This window comes from Muntiacus reevesi, chromosome 1 (genome assembly GCF_963930625.1).
Source record: "Muntiacus reevesi chromosome 1, mMunRee1.1, whole genome shotgun sequence".
Lineage (NCBI taxonomy): Eukaryota > Metazoa > Chordata > Mammalia > Artiodactyla > Cervidae > Muntiacus > Muntiacus reevesi.
This window is the reverse complement of record NC_089249.1, coordinates 238,397,571-238,421,160: the sequence shown is the minus strand read 5'-3', so window position 1 is coordinate 238,421,160 and position 23,590 is coordinate 238,397,571. Positions and strand designations below refer to the sequence as shown.

At 52.7% G+C, this 23,590-nt stretch overlaps 1 long non-coding RNA gene across 1 annotated transcript; it reads right to left on the bottom strand.

The window, feature by feature from the left end:
• Positions 1 to 1,769: 1,769 nt before the first annotated feature.
• Positions 1,770 to 23,511, bottom strand: LOC136156263 (uncharacterized). Its single transcript, XR_010660917.1, has 3 exons — positions 23,328 to 23,511; positions 11,415 to 11,538; positions 1,770 to 9,071 (listed from the first exon to the last, which is right to left on the bottom strand). It is a non-coding gene; the product is annotated as an uncharacterized lncRNA (long non-coding RNA).
• Positions 23,512 to 23,590: the final 79 nt, after the last annotated feature.

Sequence of the window (23,590 nt, the reverse complement as noted above, 5' to 3'; positions counted from 1 at the left end):
TGTGTGTGTGTGTGTGTGTGTGTGCGCGTGCGCGAGTGGTCTGGAGGCTGAAATTCTGGAAGAGGAGCGCGAGACCTCACACCTGTGTGTGTGTGTGTGTGTGTGTGTGTGTGTGTGTGTGTGTGTGTGCGCGTGCGCGAGTGGTCTGGAGGCTGAAATTCTGGAAGAGGAGCGCGAGACCTCACACGTGTGTGTGTGTGTGTGTGTGTGTGTGTGTGTGTGTGTGTGTGTGTGTGTGCGCGCGCGCGCGTGCGCGAGTGGTCTGGAGGCTGAAATTCTGGAAGAGGAGCGCGAGACCTCACACCTGTGTGTGTGTGTGTGTGCGCGTGCACGAGTCCTCACACGGCGGAGTTCTCTGGTTGTCTCGTTCACTGCTGTGTCCCCAGCAGCAGGCGCATAGGGGCACCCAGTCAAGAAGGCTCGCAGAGGTAAATGGAGAGGACACACCTCTGCTGGACATTTGTTGTTGCTCCCACCCTCCACTCCTGGGAAATCTCAAACCACAGAGCAGAACCCGCCTGTGGGAGTCAGGAAGCCGCATCTTAGCAATAATTCCCCAGGGGTGTGAGGGAACGTTCTAGAAAGACTTCAGCAGGACCAGGCCGGTGAGTTTGGAGGAGGCCCCAGTGACTGACGCTCCAAAGCTGAACAAGAACAGGGTGTGTCGTCGGGGCGTGGGGTGTGGTGGACTGCTGGGTGGTAGCAGGGGAGCTCTCCCTCCATCCTGCCTCTTCCTCGTCCCTGTGGCTCCCCAGCTGCTGCCCTGGACCTTGTGGGACCTCGGCTCCTCTGCCGTGCGGCGCAGGCGTGCAGGCCTTGTTTTGGGGCTCAAAGGAGCATTGAGGGGAGGCCCTGGGCATCTGGGAATCTGCAGGTAGGAAGTCATGTTTATTTTTTTCCCCTCTCAGAATGTATGGAAGTTTGGAGGGTCAGTGCCAAAGGCAGAGAAGTGTGTTTAAAATGTGCACAAAGTTGGGCATGATGCCTGTGGTGCAGCAGATGTTACATTCACTCTGATTCCTGGCACTGTGTGAGGTGTGATTTCAGAGCCTGTCTTGCCTCCTCCACCTGGTCAGTCACACCTTTGGGACTGAAGGGGAGAGGCTGCCGTGTGGCCTGGCTCCTCAGACTGTGCCTTGGCCCCCACCTGAGGGGACCTCACCTTGTGGGGCGTTCCCGCTCCCCTCCCTCTTTGGTGGGTGTTCTCAGACACAGCCTGGCACCTTCCTAGAGCTTCTGACTATCCTGACATGGGTCCTGGTTGCTGTGTAGCTGGCCCCTGGAAATGTCCAGCAGTGTGAAGTCACTTTAGGGTTACCTCAACTGGGGCTGTGCTGTGGGCTGGATTGTGTCCCCCCACTGTGTTCATGATGAAGCCTTAACCCCCAGTACCTCAGACTCTGACTCTATTTGGCGGTAGGTCTTTAAAGAAATAATTTCTGTTAAATGAGACCTGTGGGTGGGCCCTAATCCAACAGGACTGGTGTCCTTGTCTGAGGAGATTGAGACACTGACACGCACAGTGAAGACAGGGAGAACACAGCTGTCTACAAGACAGAGAGGCCTCGGAGGACGCCAGCCCTGCTGACTGACACCTTGCTCCTAGACTTCCAGACTCTAGAACTATGATAAAATGACATTCTATTGTTTAAGCCACCCAATCTGTAGCACGTTGTTATGAATGCCCTAGAGAACTAATACAGGCTGTTAGGCTGCCTTCACCTCCCCTCCCCTCCTTTCACATTCCCAGGAAGACATAGGACACAGTCAAGGGTCTCACACTTTATTATTGTCACAGTACACAGGAGGGACTGCTTGGGTCTCCCTGCAGGCTTGTTTTACCATCTGCCGCAGGGGAAGCCACAGGAGACAGCTCCACCAGCCAGACCAGGCCAAATGGGAGAGAGGGGGGCAAGGGCAGGTGACGGGTATAAACACAGACTTGATTTGACTCAGCCTTACAACTTGTTAGCTGTGTGATCTTAAACAAGTCTCTTAACGTCTCTGTGCCTTGGCTGCCTCATCTGTGAAGTGGAATAAGTGATAGAACCTATCTCACGGAGTTGTGAGGATTGAATGGGACAGTGCTTGTGAAAGTGTTTAACACAGTGCCTGGTAAGTTGCAAATACTCAGTAAGTGGAAGATATTATTATCATTTGGAGCGAATCAGATTTCTTCATGGTCAGGCCAGCTCCAGTGTCTGAGGAGGAGAGAGACCGGAATCTGATACTTTATAAATTGCCTGCAGCATGGCCTGTTAAGAGAGACAGCCTGATACATAAGTGGGAGCCACCTGGTCCCTGAGAACATGGCTACTAGACCCCAAAGTAAGGATCCTGGGGTCATGGCACCTCTTGTCACTACAGACTCCATAAAAAGCACTGGGAAGATATTTTGAAAAGTTCTAGTATTAACACCTGGACCACATCAGGTCTCTGGCATTCAGCCAGCATTTTCTACACCTATTCAGATGTCTTCCTTTTATTTTTATTTTTGTAGTTTTTACTTTTGGCTGAGTCACTGAACTTGGAACAGATCCTTGCTCTGCCTAATGCTATCTGGGTGACCAGGGGCTCGTCACTTCACCATCTCACTGACCTTCAGGAGTTTTGAGGGCAAAGCCAGGTAATGTGAGTTACATTAAACTGTAAGTGATGGAGACATCATTGATAATGAAATGATGGATGGGTCTTAAGCTGGTTCAAAAGGAGTGTGTGTGTGTGTGTGTGTGTGTGTGTGTGTGTGTGTGTGTAGGACAACCCAGTGTTCCTGGATTCTCCAGGGTTGTGGCTGGCGTCACCACAAGAGGGCAGTCTGAGCTTTTTTGTCTTCTCTACCTTAATGAAAAATTATAAAATTTTTCTGTGGTACTCCAAATCGAACTAAAACTTACAGATTTTTAGTTTACGTTAACTGATCTAGTGAACTTTTAAAATAAATTCACATATATTTATTTGTTTATCACTAACGTGGATTTGATATTGTGACCCCACCCCCACCACTGCTTGGGATGCTGGGAACTGGGATGGGGGTTGGGGGAGGTGGAAAGAGACACAAGCTTTATGGCGTCCTGGTTCAACCACTGCTCAGCTGAGTGTCTGGACAAATTTCCCAAGAGTAGGACAGAGGTGAAGTTCCCATTCCAGCCTCACAGGATGTTGCGAAATGGACAAAATGGAAAGAAAAGCAGTTTAAAGGTCAAGAACACAGTCCTCAAGTCCTCTTACCTCCAGCGCATGGCCTTCCACGTGGCCTCATGATGTGCTTGAGCCCAAGTCCCGCGGGGGCAACTTGGGGTGGGAAGGAGGCGAATCCAGCTGTTAAACCATGACCTCAAGAACAGTATTTCCAGGAATCCCCATCTTAGCATCTAAGGGATTCCTGGGAAAACTGGACCGTGAGGACAAGGTGAGAGAGTGGCCTTCAGCACCAAGGCCCTGCCATATCCCTAAGGACCAGCTGGAGTTTTCTTCTGCATCCAGCCCCATCTGCAGAAGCCAGTGCGGCCACCACGTCTGGCGGGATGTGGATGATTGCTTCAGGGGAGGGGGTAGTGACTGGAACTTCAATGGCCCTGGAAAGTACCTTCCTGTAGTCAGAGGCCATGTTGTCGACCAGAAATCATCTGGTAACACCCCACCCCCCTCTTCAGTTGCCTTGGATTGTGTGTATTCCTGAGTCTCCAGTCAGAGGGAGGGTTCTACTTGAAACTACCTGGACAGTTCTGGTTCCCAGTCTCTGTTTGGCACCTTCCTTGCAGGTGACCTCCAGCAACTCACTTAACCTCAGTCTTCCCCAATTATAAAATGGGATGGTATAGGACTTACTTGAAAGGTGAGATAAATACAATGGTGGGGGGTGGGAAGAAGAGGAAGGAAGTCTATAGGATCATTGGAAAATGTCTCAGTCTGTCTTTGCTAAAAATGACCCAGGATGTAAGGGCAAGACTAGAATAGGATTTATTATGTTCTCCTCCTGCTCCCCTCAATCCCAGGTTCCCAAGTCACATGCAGTGGGTAAAAACATGAATCTGAAGGCAGACAGATTAGGTTCCAAGCCCAGCTCAATATAATTTATGTGTGACCTTGGGCAAGTGGCTTATCTGAGCCTCGGTTTTCTCATCTGGAAAATGGGTCAATAAAATCCACCTCCCAAGCTTGTAGGGAGGTTAAATAAAATTGTGCTTAGCCCAGTGGTTTTCCTCTGCTATTTCTGACTAGTCTGAAGCCCCTGAGAGGGATCAGATATTTGGGAGATGCCTGGATTAGTTTAGGCCACACCTCAAAGAGTAAAGAGCTGGACTCAGAGCCCAGGACTTTGTCTTTAGTCTGAAAGAGTTTTTAGGAATTGACCAGTTCACAAATGATGAAGTGTTTCAGCTTTTTTTTTTTTTTTTTTTTTTTTTGAGTGTTTCAGCTTTGAATCAATAGTAGCTCTCTAGGACTTAGCATTAAGGAGGATTCTGAAGCCACATCTGAATGCTTTAAGAAAGGATGCCTTGACTGATTCAGCTGTGTCTGCCAGGGGCTCAGGAGAAAGCAGAATCAGGGTACTGCGTAATGGCTACCACCGAATGCTCCAAAACCTCATATCACAGATGAACAAACTGCGGTGCACAGAGGAGTCAGGACTTGCCCAGAATCATGAAGCAGATAGTGGCACAGATAGGACTCAAGTCCAATACTTCCTCAGCGGACAGTCTGGAGAATGGAAACGCTCCCGTCCTTCCTGGTGCCTGCAGGCACCATACCACTTACCACTTCTGGCGATGGCTGCAGAACAACTTCTCCCTTCCCGAGCTACAGTGCTTCATCTCAGACTCCCAACTGACCAGAGATGCAGCACTGCACCTCAGGCTGGGAGACAGGACGCCGTGCCGCTCTGCACCAGGGGTCGATGGCAGGGAGTCCAGCCTAGGCAGGAGAAGGGGCATTAGAGGGGCCTCGGCTCCTCCCTCCAGCCCCTGCCCCGGAGGCTGCTGCAGCTACACCGGTGAGCTTCCTGTCCTTCTGCCTGGCCTGTGAGCCCTCTGGGACCAAGCTTCACCCTTCCTTTTCTTTTTAAACGGTTTTGTTGAGAGATATAATCCTATTCAAACTACACAATGAAATGGTTTTTTAGTTCAGTGACAGAATGGTGAGTTGGGCTTCCCGGATGGCTCAGTGGGACGGGATCTGCCTGCAGTGCAGGAGATGCAGGAGATGAGGGTTTCATCCCTGGGTCGGGAAGATCCACTGGAGGAAGAAATGGCAACCCACTCCAGTATTCTTGCCTGGAAAATTCCATGGATGGAAGAGAGCCTGGCGGGCTATAGTCCATGGGCTCACAGAGTCGGACACGACTGAGCAAGAATGCAACAACCCAGAGTGGCAGATGCATCACCACAATCAATTTTAGAACATTTCATCATTCCAGAAGAACCCTCTAACGCCCCATCACCCCTCACCCTGGGTGATGTTCTACCTTTTTGACCCCATACCTCACCTTTATGCTTGGTGTATCCCAGCCAAATGGCACATTCATGGTACTTTATATCCTCAAACATTTGCTTCAGCCTCCTACCTGGCTTCCCTTGCTTCTACTCCCACCGACTTCCCACCCATCCTTCCCAGCCATCCTCTCATAATGATTTGTCAAAATGCAAATGTGCCCATATTTCTCCTGGGCTTAAAATGCTGAAAGGTCTCCCTCTGGCTGAATTCTAAAACCTTCACAAAAGGCTATAGTCCTGCCCTATCTGGCCCAGTTGGGATGTTCCTCTTGGGCCCTTGCCCCCTTTCCCCACTCCTCCAGGGAGTCCTGTGCCCGCCACTTTGGGGCTCCTAGGAACCATGTTACTGCCCCTCACTCCCCTGCCCATCTCCTCTTGGTGGGATGAGTCTCTATTTAAATGGCCACTTTTTCTGTGAAGCCCTCTCTGACTTTCAGACATCAGAAGTCCCTGGTCCACATCCTCACACATCCTTTGCCCTCTTTCTTTTTATTTATTTTTTTCCCTCTTTCTTTTTAAAAAAAATTATTTGACTGCATTAGATCTTAGTTTCGGCACGTGGAGTCTTCGTGCGATGCATGGTCTCGCTAGCTGTGGCATGAGAGCTCAGCTGTTCGGTGAGATGTGGGATCTTAGTTCCCTGAGCAGGGATTGAACCTGAGTCCCCTGCTTTGCAAGGCAGCTTCTCCACTACTGAACCACCAAGGAAGTCCTCTCTGCCCTCTTTCTCATCCTTTATTGCATTTGTGATGGTAGATGCTTAATATGTGTTGTCCGAGTGACTGAATCATGTTCTTCAGCCGCATTCTCTCCAGTGTCAGAGCTCTTTGCCTCTGGGTCTGACTGGGGTAGATCTCCAGTTCCCTGAGGACGGCACCCATGTTTGTTCGTGGTGGAATCCCTGGGCCTTGTGGAGGCTTTTGTACGTGGTGAAGGACCCCAGGGAGTGCTGCTGGTAGATGACTGAATGGCCATGTAGATCATTCGTTTTCCCCTTAAGACCTGGCTTAGGTGGGAACCTCTGAGTGAGCAGATAGAGCCCTGTACCCCGTTCTCCTGTCCCGCCAAGATCTCAGGGCAGCCCTCCTGCACTGCTTATACCATTGTGATGGTCTTGATGCTGGATGACATGTACTTTCAGGGATGTCTGGAGGGCAGAGGGGGCTGGCAGCCTTTTCTCAGGGCTGGGAGAGAGCAGGAAAACACTCACATCCTTCAAAAATTAGCCTCTCTGGTGGCTCAGAGGGTAAAGTGTCTGCCCGCAATGTGGGAGACCTGGGTTTGATCCCTGGGTTGGGAAGATCCCCTGTAGAAGGAAATGGCAACCCACTCCAGTGCTCTTGCCTGGAAAATTCCATGGATTGAGGAGGTTGGTAGGCTACAGATGGGGTCTCAAAGAGTCGGACACGACTGAGCGACTTCACTTTCACTTCCACTTTCTCATGCCTCCGACAGAAATCTGACATCAGGCCCCAAACAGCAGAGTGTTTTCCTTTGGTCTGCCACTTGGGGCAGGTCAGCCCCTCTATGAGGTATTCCCACCCAAGGAACTGCCTTCCCCAATAATCAGTAGGAACTTCTTCCAAACTGCATTTGGCTGGGGAGTGATTCCAACAACAGGACCCAGCCTGGGGGGTCCCGGACAGCCCACAGCCTGTCTACTCCACTCTCGGACTGCTCCCACACGCTCTGCAAGAGGAGACGCCTGGCCTAGCCAACGTGGAGGTTTCAGTAAGAAGCCAGGGAGGATCGTGCCCCAAAAGTGAGCCTTTGCTGCTGGGAGGCCAGCTGATAGGCCAGCCCCCTGCATTCCTCGGTGCGGGACTCTTTCCAAAGCTCTTTCACCTGACCACTTTTGGCTTCTCGCAATTTTGCTGCATATGTGGCCTGAGCACTGACTTTGGAAAACACAGTGACCCAGGCTGTTCCCTGTCAGTTTGCTTCCAGTCCTTCTGTTTTCCCGGGGTGGGGGAAAGAGCCTCAGTTTGGTGCTATCCTGTCTCTGACACTTTTCAGGCTCCTGTTTATCTCCCTCAAGTCCAGAGCACTGCTGCATACTTACTGTCTCTCTTATCTTTATTATCTCCTAATTATGGACAGTGTTTAGTTACCTATTTATATTTAGGTATTAAAAAAGACACCTTAAAATTTAAAATCTTATGATTGTTTGCAGATATGGCAAAACTTAAAAAGGGGGCATCTGGAAAAAAAAAGGGGAGGGTGGCATTTGAGTGCCTGCTGTTTGAAAAACCGCCCCACCACGCTTAATCTGCAGAACAGCTGTGCGGTGGTCAGGGGAGCCTTATCACTGCACATGGCGAGCCAGGAAGGGGAGGAGACGGTTCCAGGGTCACAGCCCTGCTTGTACTAGGGGAATTGGCGGCTATTTCCAGCACACCCCGTTGGGCTCAGAGTATTGCCGCAAAGATAGCAGCTCTCCTGGGTGCAGAGACAGGAAATGGATGGGAGGCAGTCCCACGCTCCTGTGGGAAACTCTGACACAGGGCCAGAGGTTGAGGCCTTTGACCAGGGGAAGGTATTTGCTTCCGCATCCTCTGTGGCTATAGGCTGCCTGGTTCTGTTTCTTTGTCTCCAGAAAGACCATAGTGACGCTGATGGTAAAAAGAACGGTCATGTTTTGAATGTTTTCATTGTGGTAATCCCTGTGTATCCCAAAGTTCCGTGAGAAGGGGATTTTCTAAGGGCACAGAGCTAGGAGCCCAGCTTGGGTTCCTCTCAGAACGGCCGCCTCAGGATCATGACTTTTAACCTCCGTGCTGAACATCTCCTCCCCTGACCACTATACCAGTCTGTCAGGGTTGAGGACAGGGTCTAACCATTTCATCCATCCATTTAGCAAACCAAATGTGTCTTCTATGTGCCGAGGGGACAGGCCTGCATCTGTTATGGTCCTTACCCTGGAGGAGTGCAGTCAGGCTGAGATGGAAGGATAAATGCCCTTGGCGAGTTGAATAGGGGACAGACCCAAATGGCCTGAGAGAGAGCCCAGAGAGGACTGCTGAGGGCTTAGGTTCCTCCTCCCTGGGAGAGCTAGGAGGGCTTCCTGGAGAAGAAGGTGGTGCAGCTGGACTGGGAGGAGGGCAGAGGTGCCAGAAAGGTGTCATTCTGCTGGCTCTCTGGCTCCAGGAACTCCTCCCTTGAGTTTTGCATCCTTGCTGGGAGGCAGACAGAGCTGACCTTGACCCCATTTCTCTTTCAAATGAGGTCTCACTGAGAAGGGGGTCTATAGCTCTCCTGTTCCACTTACCCCACAAGAGGCCCCTCCTTGCTCTGGGTCCCCAGTCAGGAGATGGATCCCACTAGGGAGACTCAAGTGGTGTGACCCCTTCTCACAAGCACTTTCTTACTGTCTCCCTGTTTCTCATTCCATCAAAAAAGTCAGTCGAACAGGTGGCCTCACAATCTTACCTGGCAGAATCTTACCTGGTGCTGGCTGTCCACATCCTCCTACTCCCGGAGGATGGACTGTTTTTGCTTCCCTGTTCCCCACTGTCTTCAGGAAATGTCGCTTGGCCCCGGGGGGCAGCCTGTGTCTTCTGTTGGGAAGCTCTGGGGAGGCTGGGAAGGAGAAAATAAACAGTGGCTGTCTGGATTTTCTCGCCAGGCCTGAGCGAGGAGACCTTCCTGGCTCCTTCCCTTATATGGCCAGGCTGCTCTGGGCTGGGAGCCTGCTGCTAAGGCCCCCACCCCCCGCCGTCTCTGCGGGCGGGGGGCCACTGCTGGTCACCTGGGACTCTGGTGCTGTCGAGGCTGGGCAGGGCTCAAGGAGGAGGGCAGGACCCAGGACATGTCCCTGTGGACCCTGCACAAACTGGCCAGCTATTGTGGCTCTGGGCTGCTTAGGGTGAAGCAGGGCAGGGGGCAGGGGGCAGGGATCCACCTGGTTATGACTTAACCCCCAGTGTGACCCTGGCTGAGCCCTGCACTCTCCAGACCCCTGTTTCTCCCTGTGTCGAAAGAGCGTAAGGAAAATAAGAATTAGTCCTCACAGTCAGTCTCACAAGGTGGGAGCTTCTGTATTTTCCATCTTACAGGTGGGCAAACAGGCTTCAAAAGACTAAGACCACAGCCATCCAGTTAAAAGGAAAGCAAGGCAGGATTTGAACTTGGGGATGTCTGACTTCAGGATCTGTGTTCTGAATGGGCTGATTGCTAAGGCTCCTCTTGGTGATAATTTCAACTGCTCACACATGCCATATGGAAAAGGGATTCTGCTGGAGCTGCTCCCCAGGAGTATCGGGGGGCTCCCAGTGCCCAGTAATCTGGGCAAAAGGTGACTGTTCCATTAAGCCATGCGGGCAGATGCTGCAAGTTATTCCCCAGCACCCCACATAGGGCCTGGTGCAGACTCAGGGCTCAGGACAGGAGGGCTATGGGATCACTGAATGAATGAAGCTCAGTAGTCACGTCTATATTATGGGCACAATATCCTAACTCCCTGACACATTCTGAGGATCAAATAAAACAGTGGATGAGAAAGCACAGAGATGCCACTTTTATGATGGCGTTGTCTCAGTTCACTGATTTCATCTCCCTTCTGAAGTGCCTGCGTCTCAGCCCCAGGGCATTGCCTCCTAAGTGACCAGTTCCTGCTCAGTCCAGCTGTGGGACCAAGAGTTGGGGGGTAGATCTGCTTGGGGTCTGGGTTCTGGCAGCAGTGACCGGGTGATCGTGGGAGAGGTTGCCGGAGGGGAGGGAGGCAAGGGAGGTGGGGCTGGTTTGCTGGAAACTGTTCAGAAATGAGCCTCGCATAAGCACGAACATCCTGTGTGCTCTTGAGCTAGCCCTGGAACCTCCCTCAGCCCATCCATCATCATGGCATTCTTTGGGACCCAGGCCCCCTTCCCGGGGCCGGGGGGTGGGGTGAGGGGACTGCGGAGGCCGACCTGTCAGCTTGGCCGAGAGACCGAGAGACCGCAGCTGGCTGCTCTGCAGGCCTGCTCAGTGTCGGAGCCGACAGCGTGGGGGAGGAGGCGCCTGCAGCCCTCCTAATCCAATTTGTTTGGACCCAGTCTCCGAGGTTCATTTGCTAGTGAATGAAGGCCAGGTGTGTGTGCTGTGCTGGGGCGCACGTTTTCACGCACGTGTGCGGTGTGCGGAGGTAAACAGGTGTGCTGTGTTATATAAGCCAGGCCTGGGGCACCCTGTGGCTTTGGCTTGTCAGCTCCTTCTCGGAGTCTTGCCTCCCCTGTTCACTTCCAAATCTTCCTCTTTTTTCATCTTTGTGAGACCTTGTGCCAGAAACCCCCTGGGCACTTGGGACTGAATGGCTCTGAGTGGTAGTCCCTTCGCCACCCTGGGCCTCAGTTTCTCCACCTGTCTTATGGAGCTGGTCCCTAACCCTGCCTGCTCCACGAACAACCGTAAGCGTGGGAAGAGCGTGATGGACGGTGAACACAACCGCTTGGGTTTCTAGAGCTTCACCCTGTTCCAAGCACTGTGAGTCTGCGCGCACACCTGACCCTTCCAAAGCCCCGAGAGCGCTTCTGTTCTCAGAGGCTGACAACCTGACAGCCCACATCTACCTTCTTTCAGAATCCGACCCCATTTACTCCTTTCCAGGGCAGAAGACCACCATCCTCCACAGCGCCCTCAAGTCCTTTGGTTTTGGTAGCATGCAGGCTCTGTGTCTGTCTGTCTGTAGGGAGCATGGGTTGGGGGTGGATTCTTGGCCCCCGGTGGATTTTCCCTTCCTTGGTTCCCTTTCTTTTCACCTACGACCCCAACCCAACAGCCCTGACTTGTCCTCAGCCCGTCAATCAACAGGGCCTTCCTTGTTAACACTTCCCATTCTGAGGCCTGCGTTCATGGTCATTCTGAGGATGGGATGGGGAGTTTATTGCCGGCGGGGTGTGGAGGGGAGGTTGTGGGTGCCAGTGGGTGGGGAGGGGTGGCACTCACAGTTCTGTGTCCAGGGAACCCGCCGCCTGCCCTCCTCAGGTCCTCAGGAGGCCCTTCTCTGGGGTGTTTGCTGTGTCAGTGTGAGGGTTGAAAAGGGGTAGCTCCCACCAGCCAGTGCCCTTGCCTGAAAGGAACAAGGATGCCCCCCATCAGAGAATGTTGGGTTGCCTGTGGGTCCTGACCAGGCTGCTGGATTCTGAGGGATTGAGGATGAGCCTGGGGTGCTGCTGGGTCCTTAGAAGCCTTAGGCCGAGTCTGCTGGGATTTTCCAGGCCTCGAGGCATCTATCCTTCTGCCCCTAGGCTGCCATTATCTCGGCAATGCTTACCCGGTTTTCAAAGGGGGTCTTCTGAGGAGCTCTAGGCTCCAAGAGCAAGAGGAGCTGCCTATCCTTTCCAGCGCACTGTCGGCAGAAGTGTGGGTTTGGAAGGAAATTTCCCAGAGGCCCCGGTGACCAATGCCCCCACCTCTAGACTCATCCAGGGATAAGGAGCCGTTTAGGGGTAGATGGAAATTTGTCATTAACACAGTAGCCAAGACTGAAGGGACAGCCCTGGGGCCACCTGTGACCATTTCCAGCTGCACAAGGCTTGCAGCCTGCAGAATGCTCCCTCCTATAGCTTCGGAAATGCTCAAAACCCCTGCCAGAGATGGGAGTGACTTCCTTGCCTACTGAGGCTCCAAGAGGCTCTGCAGTGTACTCAGGTCAACGCCTGGTAAGTATCAGAGGCCAGCTTGACCCCTGGGCTATTCACACTCAACCCAGCTTTCCCCTGAGCTTGGGCCACAGTCAGCTGGATGACCACAAGACAGAGCTCACGTCGTCATAGATGTTGCAAAAGGCCCTGTGTCCTCTCCTGGTCTTGCTCATTTCCAAGAAGTCCGAGGGGCTAGGAATAGGCCACATCTGCAAGCCAGATGGCACTACCCTGGGAGACGGCTGAGGTCAGGGCCCCATGTGAGGACACCCGCATCACCCCACGCCAGTTTTCTCTGGAGGGGCTTCTTTACCCACAACTCCCCTTCCTCGGCTTCCTCACCCAGGTACATGCATGTCCCCTGGCTTGTGTTTTCCTTGGGTTTCAGGGCCCTAGGGTTTCCGGCATATGTTTGGGGAGAATTGAGAAGACACTAGCCCTGGAGCCTGGCAGACCTCTGAATTCTCACCCGCAGCACTTTCTAGCTGTGTAATCTCGAGCTGGTGGCTTTGCCTCTCTGGACCTTGGCTTGATTGTGAAGGTCAAATGAGGTGGGTGTCAAGTGCAAGCACGGTTGCTGGCACTTTGTAAGGCCACAGTGAGCAGCGGCAGCTTCATTATGAGCCCACAGTGAGACACAGGCATGGGAGCAAGAGAGGCAGGAAGGATGAGGGCAAAGGTCCAGCGTGGCATCTAGAGAAGATGTGGAAGCTGGGGTGGGAGCTGCCATGTAGGGCCCCTTCCCGTGTCCCCTCCACTGTGCGGCGTCTCCGGGCCTATGTTCCCAGAGCACCCTCCCACCCCCTTGACAGCCCAGCTGAGTTCACCAGCCTCACACGCTCCCCACTTCCTCCCCAGGGAAGGTCGCTGCCGGGGACTTTTGAGCAAGGCCTGGGAATGCAGTCTGAGGCTGACACAAGACGATGCAGGAGAGAGGGAAGAGAGGGAAAGAAAGGAGCCCGGCCCCAAGGCCTACAATCCTAAACCCAGCCTTGAGTAGCTCGGGAGGCTGCGGGGAGAGACCAGGGTCCCCGAGACTCCCCATCACCCTGACTTTGCAATGTAACAGATGGGAGACGAGTGACAGTGGTGCCAGCCACCACCCACCTAGGCCACACTGGGACGTGCCATAATCTTAACAAGGCCAGTGCGTGTTACAGCTGACACTGGGTGTCTTCGATGTGCTCCACACTTGCTAAGGGCTTTATTTCACACAGGTTTTTCTCATCCTCACCATCACTTATGAGTTAGGTACCACTCTTGTCCCGCTTTGTAGATGAGAGGCTTTCACGAGTTACAGCAGTCCCTTGAGGTCGCATAGTTAATAGGTGTCAGGATCAGGGTTGCCACCTAGCTTGTGTTTTTCAAGCTCCCCTGTAAGACCAGACTATTCATGGAGACAGCGTGAGTCAGTGAGTCAGTGTCTTAGGACATTCTGTCAAATGTGTGTTATGGAAAGGGGCTGTGAGCAGAGAGCACATTTTCAGTGTAAGTGAAGGCTCTGTCAGCCCCAGCAATGTGTGTCTCCGGAAACGGGACTTCCCACAGCATTTCTCCCTTGTATGTGGTCTATTTGAAGAAAATTCCATGATAAAGGAGTTAGTTCTCCTTTCTCTCCTGTCCACTTTGCAAAGAACTAAGACCCCTAGGGTTCCAGTTTGCTGGGCCAGGTGATATTTTCTGGATAATACAAAAGTTGGTTTTTTCTGGAAGGTTTTGGAAGGGAAGAGCAGTAGGTTATGTACCGGGTCTCCTGTAGGCATGTTGTGTGATTGTAGACAAGTGCCTTCCCCTCTCTGGGCTCCACTATGATGTAGGGAAAGGACTGGACTCTGTGGCATCCAGAGTCCCCCTGGGGTCACAAAAAGGGAGATGGTTTGGTTCCGCTCCCACCCCCACCATGAAGGAATGCATAGATTTCCCTGGGGTGAAAGGCACAGGGCTGCAAGGGGAGAGGCTGGAGGTCCCCTTGTCCCCATCTCACCCTCACTGCTCAGCCCAAGGTGGGCCCCAGGGACCTGGACCTCAGGATTTTCTGCACTAGGACATGAAGTCTCAGAGCATTAGCGCTGGAGGCATCCTAGTCGTGTTTCCATTGTTCAGATGAGGAAACTGAGGTGTGGGGAGGAGAAGTAACAAGCTCAAAGTGATGCAACCCATCAGAGGCCCAGCTGGGACTGACCCCTTCCACTCACTGAAGAATCCTAATCGGTCAGATCTTAACAAAGGGGCCCTGGAGGGAGGCGGGAGAGAGGAGGGCCTTTATGTTCCTTTGGCTTTGAAGATGGAATAATCATGACTTCCTTTCCTAAATATCTTTTGGCCCTTTCTAGAACCAGATGGCGGATGTTTGGAATTTATGTTGTAAATAGTGTTTAAGAAGGGTGTGGGGGTGCAGATGTGTTACTTTCTCCAACCACCAAAAACAAGATCTGCAGGAGGGATGAGGGGGAGGGGGAGCTGACTGAGAGGAGATCTGGGGAGAAGGGAGAAGTGAGGGGGAAGGAAGAGAGGATGAGAGGGAAAGAAAGGAAGCGAGATTGATGGAGTGAGAGTGAGAGCAAGACGGAGGGAGGAGGAGGGAGGGAAGAGACAGCAACGAGCGAAAAGGGAGGAATTCAGAGGGCAGGTGGGCAAGGGAGATGGGAGAGGGCTCCCCGGGTGCAGGCTCAGACAGGCTCCATCTTGAGTTCAGGAGCAAACCCTAGAGTTTTCTAAAAATAGTTCTGCCTTTCCCCCAGTGGGGCTGGCAGTGGGGACCAAGAGAGGCACGCTTGCCCTTTTATGGTAAGAAAAATCCAGATCCTCCAAGGGAGCTGGGCTGGAGCCTGTAGATCTGGATGAAACCCAGCCCTGGGGTCCGAGGTGGGACCAGGCTGGATGGAGGTTGTGACCTGGTGGGGTTTCCTGGCCTGGGTAGCCCCACTCTCTGTGAGGAAAGGGCTGAGGAGGTCCTGGTGTGCAAGGGCTCCTAGAGACATCTGTTCCGCCCCATCTCCCCGTTGGATAGAAGAAGAAACCAAGTCTCAGAGAGGGGTGGGGAGTGTCAAGTGAGTCAATGCCTAGGTCCACATGAGATTGGCTTATGTGCCTATCATCCTGGAAGGCAGTGTGGTCAGTGAAAGCACTGGTCTGAGTGTCAGAAGACCTAAGGCCCACTGCCATGTGACTTGCTGTGTGGCTTTGCTCAGTCTGCGGAAGCTCTCTGGTCTCAGATCTCACACTGGACTGATCATAAGAGCCTTCCCAGTTTTTTGCCTCTCCGGGAATTCCAAGGCTGGAAAGCAAAGCTAGGGCATGGAGGATGCTGCTCCCAGCAGAGGGGGTTCTGCAGGCAACTGTTTTTTTTCTTCTGTGCCTCGCCTACTTCCTGTACCAAAGTAAAAGCTAAGATGGCCTGAGAGAGAGGGGAGGCCCTGCAGTAGACTGAGGCAGGTCTTGGATGAAATCTCGGACCATCCAAGCTGGTTGGGTCCAGCCCCTCAGCAAGCACATTGAGGTCAGAGAAGACCCTATCTCAGGCCATATTCAAGGTCATGTGGTGAGTCGGGGCAGAGCCAGAAACAGAATCTAGGGCTTGCCCTCCAGCCTTGGGCTGTCTCTTCTGTAGGAGGCCCCCTCTCTGCAGCAGCTGACAACTCTGGGGACCATGTCTGGCCAGGGAAAGCACCCTCCTGGGCAGAGCTCCCAGGGCCGAAGCTATGATGCTATCCTCTGACTACCTCCTGGAGACAGTTATGTCCTGACAGGGTACCCTCCTTTTCTTTGTCTCCCTCCTTGGTGGGGAGACCATACCATAGTCTCCATCTCTGGCTAGAAGGCAGGGAAGAGGCAAAGAAAGATGCATAGGGCTGGGTGGCCACTCTGGCAGTCTGACTTTAGGCAAGTTTCCTTCCATCGTGGACCTCAGGTCCTGCATCTGTAATGTGAGGAGATGGCTTTGATGCACTTAAAGGTCCCTTTTAGCTCTAATAAGACTTTATTGCTATGTGTTTAGGAGTCAACACCAGGAGTGTTTACTAAGCATCTCCCAGGATCACTAGGGTGAATGAGATGGATTTGGTAGTACTCTGTAGCTTTACAGTCCCTTAAGGCCAGTCCCCAGTGTCCAAGGGTCTCGAAAGAACCGATCCTGATACCACCTGTCTCTTCTGAGAAACTTGGCTGACTCTCTGACCCCAGCTTGAACCCAGAGCTGAAGCAATTCTGGCCTTGAGTGTCCAGGAATGCCTGCTGGTCTCATTATCCCCTTGATTTTGCCCTCCCTGTTGCCCTCTCCCACGTGAAGTCCACCTCCCCAGGCTCATCTGGGTCCCTTCCCTCTCTGCCCTGCACCTCCATCTCTCCACACTGATCTTCCTGTGATTCTGCCCAACGAGGATGCTTGCTTTCCTCTCCCAGCCTCCTGTGACAGCCTCCCCCTCCCCCCAGTAAGGGGAAAGGAAAGAAAAGGGGACAAAAATAAAGCATTTTGTTCTAAATTGGAATCTTCCCTGTGACCCTCCTGGAATTTCCATGCAGTCTCTGTGGGGCGTGTGAACAGGGCCCCCAGGGATGCTGGCCCCCTCTGCCTCATTCCTGCTGGGCAGATTGTTCCCTGGGGACCCGGTCTCACAAGCAGGCTCCAGGTCTCTCTGGTTAGGCCTGGTGCTCCCTGAAAAGGGCAGAAGGCAGCAGAGGGGTGGAAGGAAGTGGGAGGAAGGGTGGGGGGGGTGTCCCTGGAGGCCCCTGTGTGAAGTCAGGGCAGAACTGATGTCATGCCCAGCTGGGAATCTGACATCTAGGCAGCAGGGAGGGTGGGGTTCAGCCCCACAAGACTGTCCCAGGGCCGTTAGGGCTGTAATGTGAAGTCTCAGGCTGGTGGTGGGAAAGGCCATGAGGTCCAACTTCCTCTAATGCTGAGTTCTGGAGTGTCCCTGCTGAGCTTACATACCTCTCTGGTGATGGGAAGCTCACTGCTTCCCAATCACCTCATCTCTCTGTGGACAGACTGTCGATGACTTCTTCCTAATATCCTGCAGACACTCGCCTCTCTGGGGCTGCATGCCCTGTGTTTTCAGGCTGCAAAGAACAAATTCCTGATCCCCAGAAAGCTCTTCAAATTTCAAAGATGGTGACTGCAGCCTTTGGGCTTCCTAACCCCCTAGTCTCAGATTTGACATCTCAGAGTCAAGAGTGCCCAAATTCCCAGGTCTCCCTCCTCCACTGGGGCTCTTGGCCTGATGGTATTTTGGGGGAGGGTACAAATCTCCCTCCCAGCAACACTTCTTCCATCTTCTGGAGCTTTGGTTTCTGGCGATCAAAGCCACTCCATGACCAGACCTTCACTACTTAACCAGCCTCAAATCATACAGGGTCTTGACCCACTCTTGGTTCCAGACAAGTGGACTTGTTTGCTGTTCTCCTGAAAATGTTTTTCCAGTCCTGCCTCCCCACCTTTGCAGGCAGAACTCCCCTGGGGTGCTGTCTTCTCTCACCTCTGTCTATCCAAAGTGTGCCCCTGCTATTTTGACCACCCCTATCCCAGATTTTTCCTCCCTGAGAGTCTGAGTGTCCACTGTCATAAGGGGTGACGGAAGCTGTCCTACTTCCATCTCAAATCATGGAGCATCTCACCTTGCAGGGCCCAGAGGGATGGACTAACTTCTGTGTTGGCTGTAGAACCAGGCCAGCGTCTTAACCTGTTTCTTTCCCTTTCTCCCCAACTTGTTCGGCTTATCTCATCAGGTGCTCTCAGGCACAGTGGGCTTGTTGGGTCACATGCCTGAGGTTCGGCAGGCTCTGGGCAGACTGACCAGTGGCCTTGGAGCCCAGCAACCCAGTCAGGATGGTGTCATGGCTACTATGGATGGCCTCCCAAGGCGGCCGCCTGCCTCTGATCACTTCAACCTGAGCTGTTTCCCTGAAGGAGGAGGAGGGTAGGGGCAGAAGCTAGTGGCAGCTGAGCAGTGTCCCTGCCAAGCTTGCAGTGTCCAGTGTGTTTTCCATCTCCCTCGGAGTGTGGCTTGGGTCAGAGGAGGACCTCAGAGGAGGGCACCTAGGCCTGTGGCTGGAATGTGCACTCTCGGGGATGTGCAGGAGTGAGGCGGCTTCTTCCTCAAATAACTGATGACCTGTGCCAGTCAGGGGCAGCCCAGGACTGACCAGGCGGTATGCTCACTGGTGAGAAGCATTGTCTGAAATTTTTTGCCCCTGAGCGGGCATGGGGATGAGAACGGGGGGCTCTGCTTTTATCTTACTGAGGTATCATACTTCAAATGGCCCCCTTCCTAAATGCCAAGAGTATTCCTACTAGATGAGTACAACCAGAAGTAGCTTTTGCTCGCAGACTAGTCAGGACAGTGCTAGGGTTTCTGTGCATGGGTTCTGGAGTCAGCCAGACTTGGGTTTGAACCACAGCTGAGCCTTTTATAAAGCTGTGTGACTTTGGGCAAATGACTAAATCTCTCTGAGCCTCTGGGTTTCCAGAGGGATCATGGTATTTACTTCAGAGAGTGCTGAGTGGAGAGTTGGTCGCTTGGGAAGACTTGATATATAGTTATTGTTATTTCTGAAGGAGCAAGAGTAGATTATCCCCCCAGGTGGAGGGTGGAGGGTGGAGTTGGACCTTCATATGGCACCTCCTCCCTCCTAAAGAAACTGCCTTTTGTCATCACATTTGGACAGTTATTTATTTATTGAGTACTAACTATGTGCCAGTCACTGATCTAAGGACTTCATGAGTTGTAACTCATTTAGTCCAGATGATTCAATAATCTAATGAGGCTGGTACTCTTACTTTGCCCAAGGTCACACAGCTGTTATGAGGCAGAACTGCGATTCAAACCCAGGCAGCCTGACTCCTCTCTGGCACCTTTAATGGCCAGCCTACTGCATCTTGAACTGTGGTTGTTGGAGAAGACTGAGAGTCCCTTGGACTGCAAGGAGATCCAACCAGTCCATCTTAAAGGAAATCAGTCCCGAATATTCATTGGAAGGACTGATGCTGAAGTTGGAACTCCAGTACTTTGGCCACCTGATGAGAAGAACTGACTCATTTGAAAAAACCCTGATGCTGGGAATGATTGAAGGCGGGAGGAGATGGGGATGACAGAGGATGAGATGGTTGGATGGCTTCACTGACTCAATGGACATGAGTTTGAGCAACCTCCCGGAATTCGTGATGGAGAGGGAAGCCTGGCGTACTGCAGTCCATGGGGTCGCAAAGAGTCAGATACGACTGAGCGACTGAAATGAACTGAACTGAACTGCTGCATCTTAGCTCACTCTAGCAGTGCTCTGACCCGCCTGGTCCCCTTATCACCTGGGCATGGGGATTCATTCAGCCCACACTGGAAAGGTCCCTGGCTCCAGAGTCAGCCTCTGTTTTCTCATCTAAACAAAAAGGGGCCTGATGAGTGGGTGATCCATGGGCCACGAGAGTGGGTGACTCATGCGGTGCATTCCTGTTTTGAATTGGAGAAAAGGTTTCTGGTGATGAAGCACTGTCGCCAACAAGCCTCTTTTGCAAGAGGGGAGGGGGCCGGTCTCTGTGGGGTTTCACCATGTGTGGTGAAGCCCCGTGGGGCCTGGGTTGTCTAGACAGGCCGTTAGGAGGTGGCAGACACCCTGGGCTCTTTCCCCACCCCAAATTCCTGCAGACTATCGCAGGCAGTCTCCGATTGGCCCGAGGCCCCTGCGTACTGCTGGGCTGGGGGAGGGCCATGTGGGCTGTGCCCACCCCCACTCCAGGGCCTGCAGGCTATCCTGCAACTTGGTGCATGTAGGGCAAGTTTCTAAATACCCATGTGGAACAGTAGCGTTAAAGTGTTTTTGTTTCTTCCTTCTTAATTATACATATTCAATAAGAACAAAGTCTATAACAAGAATTCAGGTAATTTCAAGGCTTGTCAAGGAAGGGAATGCTCACGTACTGCTGGTGGAAACTGTGACATGGATTGGCCACTTTGGAAAATCATCTGGCGCTTTCCTGTGAAGTTGACAGGCATGCACACCAGAATCCAGCAATCCCTCTCTAAATATGAACCCCAGAGAAACTCTGGCTCCTGTGCCCCAGGAGACGTGGACAAAAATGGTCATAATAACCACAACTGGAAAAAGTCTTTATCATGATCCTTTGCACAACCCATGGCCCTGAGCCCCAGGGCCTGTTTAGTTGGGAAATCGCTATTGAGGCAGGACCCAGGCATAGCCTGGAGATGAGGACCTCAGAGGCTGTCTCCCCCAACCCTCAGGGCTCACAAAGGGGATCAGACATGGCCCCACAGGTCAGGGGTGGCACCCGGACTGGAGCTTTGTATTCCTCAGGGCTGTGTGTGTGTCAGCTGTTCCCCGGCACAAGCGGCCTGGGAAAGGGCTGACTTTGCCCAAAGAGCGGCCCTGTGGCTCCTAGAGACCAATGACAAGCAGACCCTTTTCTATCTTGGCAGTGGTAGAGCTAAGGGAGAGTGATGACCTTGGAACTAGAAGACTCGAGTTCAAACTCTGATGTGGTCACCTGCTTAGCCTTGGTCTCCTCGAGAAGTGGGATTCCTCATCCTTGCACTCGGAGGTGTGTTGGTGGGCAGACTTTAAGCATGCATTTTGCAGAGTGGGTTCAACACCCCCCGCCACTTCTAGCTGTGTGACCTTGGGTAAGCTCCAGTGGTTTTTTCCCCCTATGGATTAGGATGATGGAATGATGCTGATCCTGCCCCAGGGTAATCCTGGGAGGATTAAGTGATAATACAAGAAGGGGGAGATCCCCTGTACATAATCATGAGGTACTTTGGAGGGTCCCCAGGAAGTTATGGAGTGTGGTGTCTAAGGAGCAGGGCAGGAGGTAGGAGACCCCTGGGGACAAAGGGACGGGAGCAGCAGATACACTTACTGTGTCCAGGTTTAATAATTCACCAGCTGTGTGGCCTTATGCGAGCTACTTAACCTCTCTTTCTCAGTGTCCTCATCTGTGCAATGGGGATAATTGTTGTTTTTACCTTACAGGGTTGTTTGGAAGATGAAGTGAATTATTGTAATTTGTGTAAAGGCCTTAGGCCTTCACCGTCATAATCGCAGTATAATTTTCCTATCCGCGCCACTTTACTGGCAGAGGCTTGTTGTGCGGTAGCCCTGCCATCAGCTCTCTCTGTGACCTAAAGCAGTACTCTCTTTTTCTGGGTTCAGTGACCTCGACTGTGTTTGTAAGGGTCCCAGGCTACTTGACAGCACAGCATTCTCCAAACTCCATACCCCTGGGGTTTCCTGGAGAGTCTGGAGTGCAGCTTCCTGCCCCAGCCAGGATTCCCTGTCAGCTGATGAGCGTGCAGTGCTTCAGACACCAAACTTTGGGACACATGACCCACAAAATGTCCTATTATATATGCAGAAAATGAGACTTCACCTAGCCCTTTACACATCTCAAGCTGACCCCTCTTCTGTGCCTTGTAATCTCTGACCTCTGAACTCACCCCTCCTGCCTCTTTCCAGACCCTGTTCTCTCTTCAGCAATTCAGGGTGCTCCCGGTCCTCATTCTCACTTGTCTCTAAACATAGCTAAGGTCATCTTGCTTCACAGGAGGACTAGGGTCCAGTTGTAATGAACATGAGCCCCATTTATTCTGCTTTTAGGCTTCCCTGATAGTTCAGCAGGTAAAGAATTTGCCTGCAGTGGAGGAGACATGGGAGATGCAGTTTCGGTCCTTGGATTGGGGAGATCCCCTAAAGGAGGAAATGGCAACCCACTCCAGTATTCTGACCTGGAAAATCCCATGGACAGAGGAGCTTGCTCTTAGGTACATATGTCCCTTATGCCTTAGGACAGCCAAGTGAGGTCAGAACCGAGACCATAGCTGTTCTATAGAAGAGGAAGCTGAGGCTCAGAAATGGCAAGTGACTTGCCAAAGGTCATTTGTTCTGTAAGTAAAAAACAAGCAAGAATTGGACCCAGGCAGTTGATTCCAGAGTCTGCTTTTGGACTGTTGTGGCCTTGGGCCTTGTGTAACCAACAGTGGGAGGTGAAAGTGCTGGGCAGGCTGACACTGGAGGACTGTGTCCATTCTTGGCCCTGGATGTGGCCAGAGCATATTCAGAAGAGCCGTGTCTTCCAGCCATGCCTCCCACGTTCCCCATCACAAGTCCTCTGCTTTCCTCTGAATCCCCTGGCTCCACCACCTCACCTCACTGAAACTCTCTGCTGTCCCCATCTCCCTCCAAGATCCTGAACCCTTTGTACACTGAATTTAGAGACCAGCGCCTTCCCCAGCAGAGGCTGCCTCAGGGCAGGCTCATCCTGAGGTCTCAGAGCTGTGGGCTGACCCTTCCCTTGGCCAAGCCTGCAGTCAGAGATGCTTCAGCTCTTTCTACCTCCTGAGGCTCAGCCTCCAAGCACATCCCCGGGCTCTGGGTGTCAGCTTGGACCCTAAGCCTGTTGTCAAATGGCAGACTCAGCTCAGGGCCTCCTGGGGAAACTTCCCAACACCAGCTGCCCTCTAGGCTCAAATGGGGCTCAAAAGCCATGTCCTCAGAAGCACAGAGACTGTGTTGTCTTATGGCCTCACAGTATAGATGGGAAACTGCAACCCAGAGAGGGTAGGGTGTCTGCCTGCGGCCACAGGACCAGGCAGTGAGAAGCAGAGCTGAGGTTGGAGCCTGCACCCCCATCCCCCAGCCAGTGTGCCCTACCCACTGCTGCCTCTCCACCAACACCCTGGCCTTCCCACCTCGCTGCCTGTCTGCTGGAACCTGAGCTGACATTGCTTCTCCAACAGCTTTGTTTCTTGAAACCATTATTTGAAAACAATTTTACTTGCCAGGAGCCCCAGGCTCTTAGGGCTGAGAAATCAAACCTCAAAGACAAGAAGCATTGTCTACAGCGAAGTCAGCAAGACAGAGCCCAGACCCGGGTACGGTGGTGATGCTCAGGCGGTGGGACATCGACACTGTCCCCTCCCTCTGCTCCCAACCCCTGCATTTAACCACAGCCACAAGGAGTCCCCAAAGCCAACAGAATCACAGATCTGCACATCTGGTCAGGACAAGATGGGTGCTTAGAGATCATCCAGTCCAGGCTCTGCACAGATGAGGAAACTGAGGCCCAGAGGGGGTTAGCAAGAGAGCAAGGATCCGAACCCCGACGCAGCATCCCCCAGGGTCTCCCGGGGGAGGAGGATACCACAGAGACCCCCCCCTACACACACATACAGCTAGACTCACAGACCTGTCTGCCACTGGTTCTTACCTCTCTTGGGGTCCATCCAGGTGTGTCTCCTTGTGGCCTGGAGATGTGGGCCAGCCCGTTTGGGGGATGGTTGGAGGTATCACTGCTTCTCAACTAACTTCACTGGGCCTCTGGCACCCCTCACTGCCACTGCCACAGGGGTACTTTTAAACAGCTGGCACTGGGCCCCCCTCCCCTCAGCCCCTTGCCCGCTGCTCCCTGGCCGCAAAGACCCCTCTGCCTTTTACCTTATATGAGCTGAAGAGGCGAGCCCGGTGTTGGGG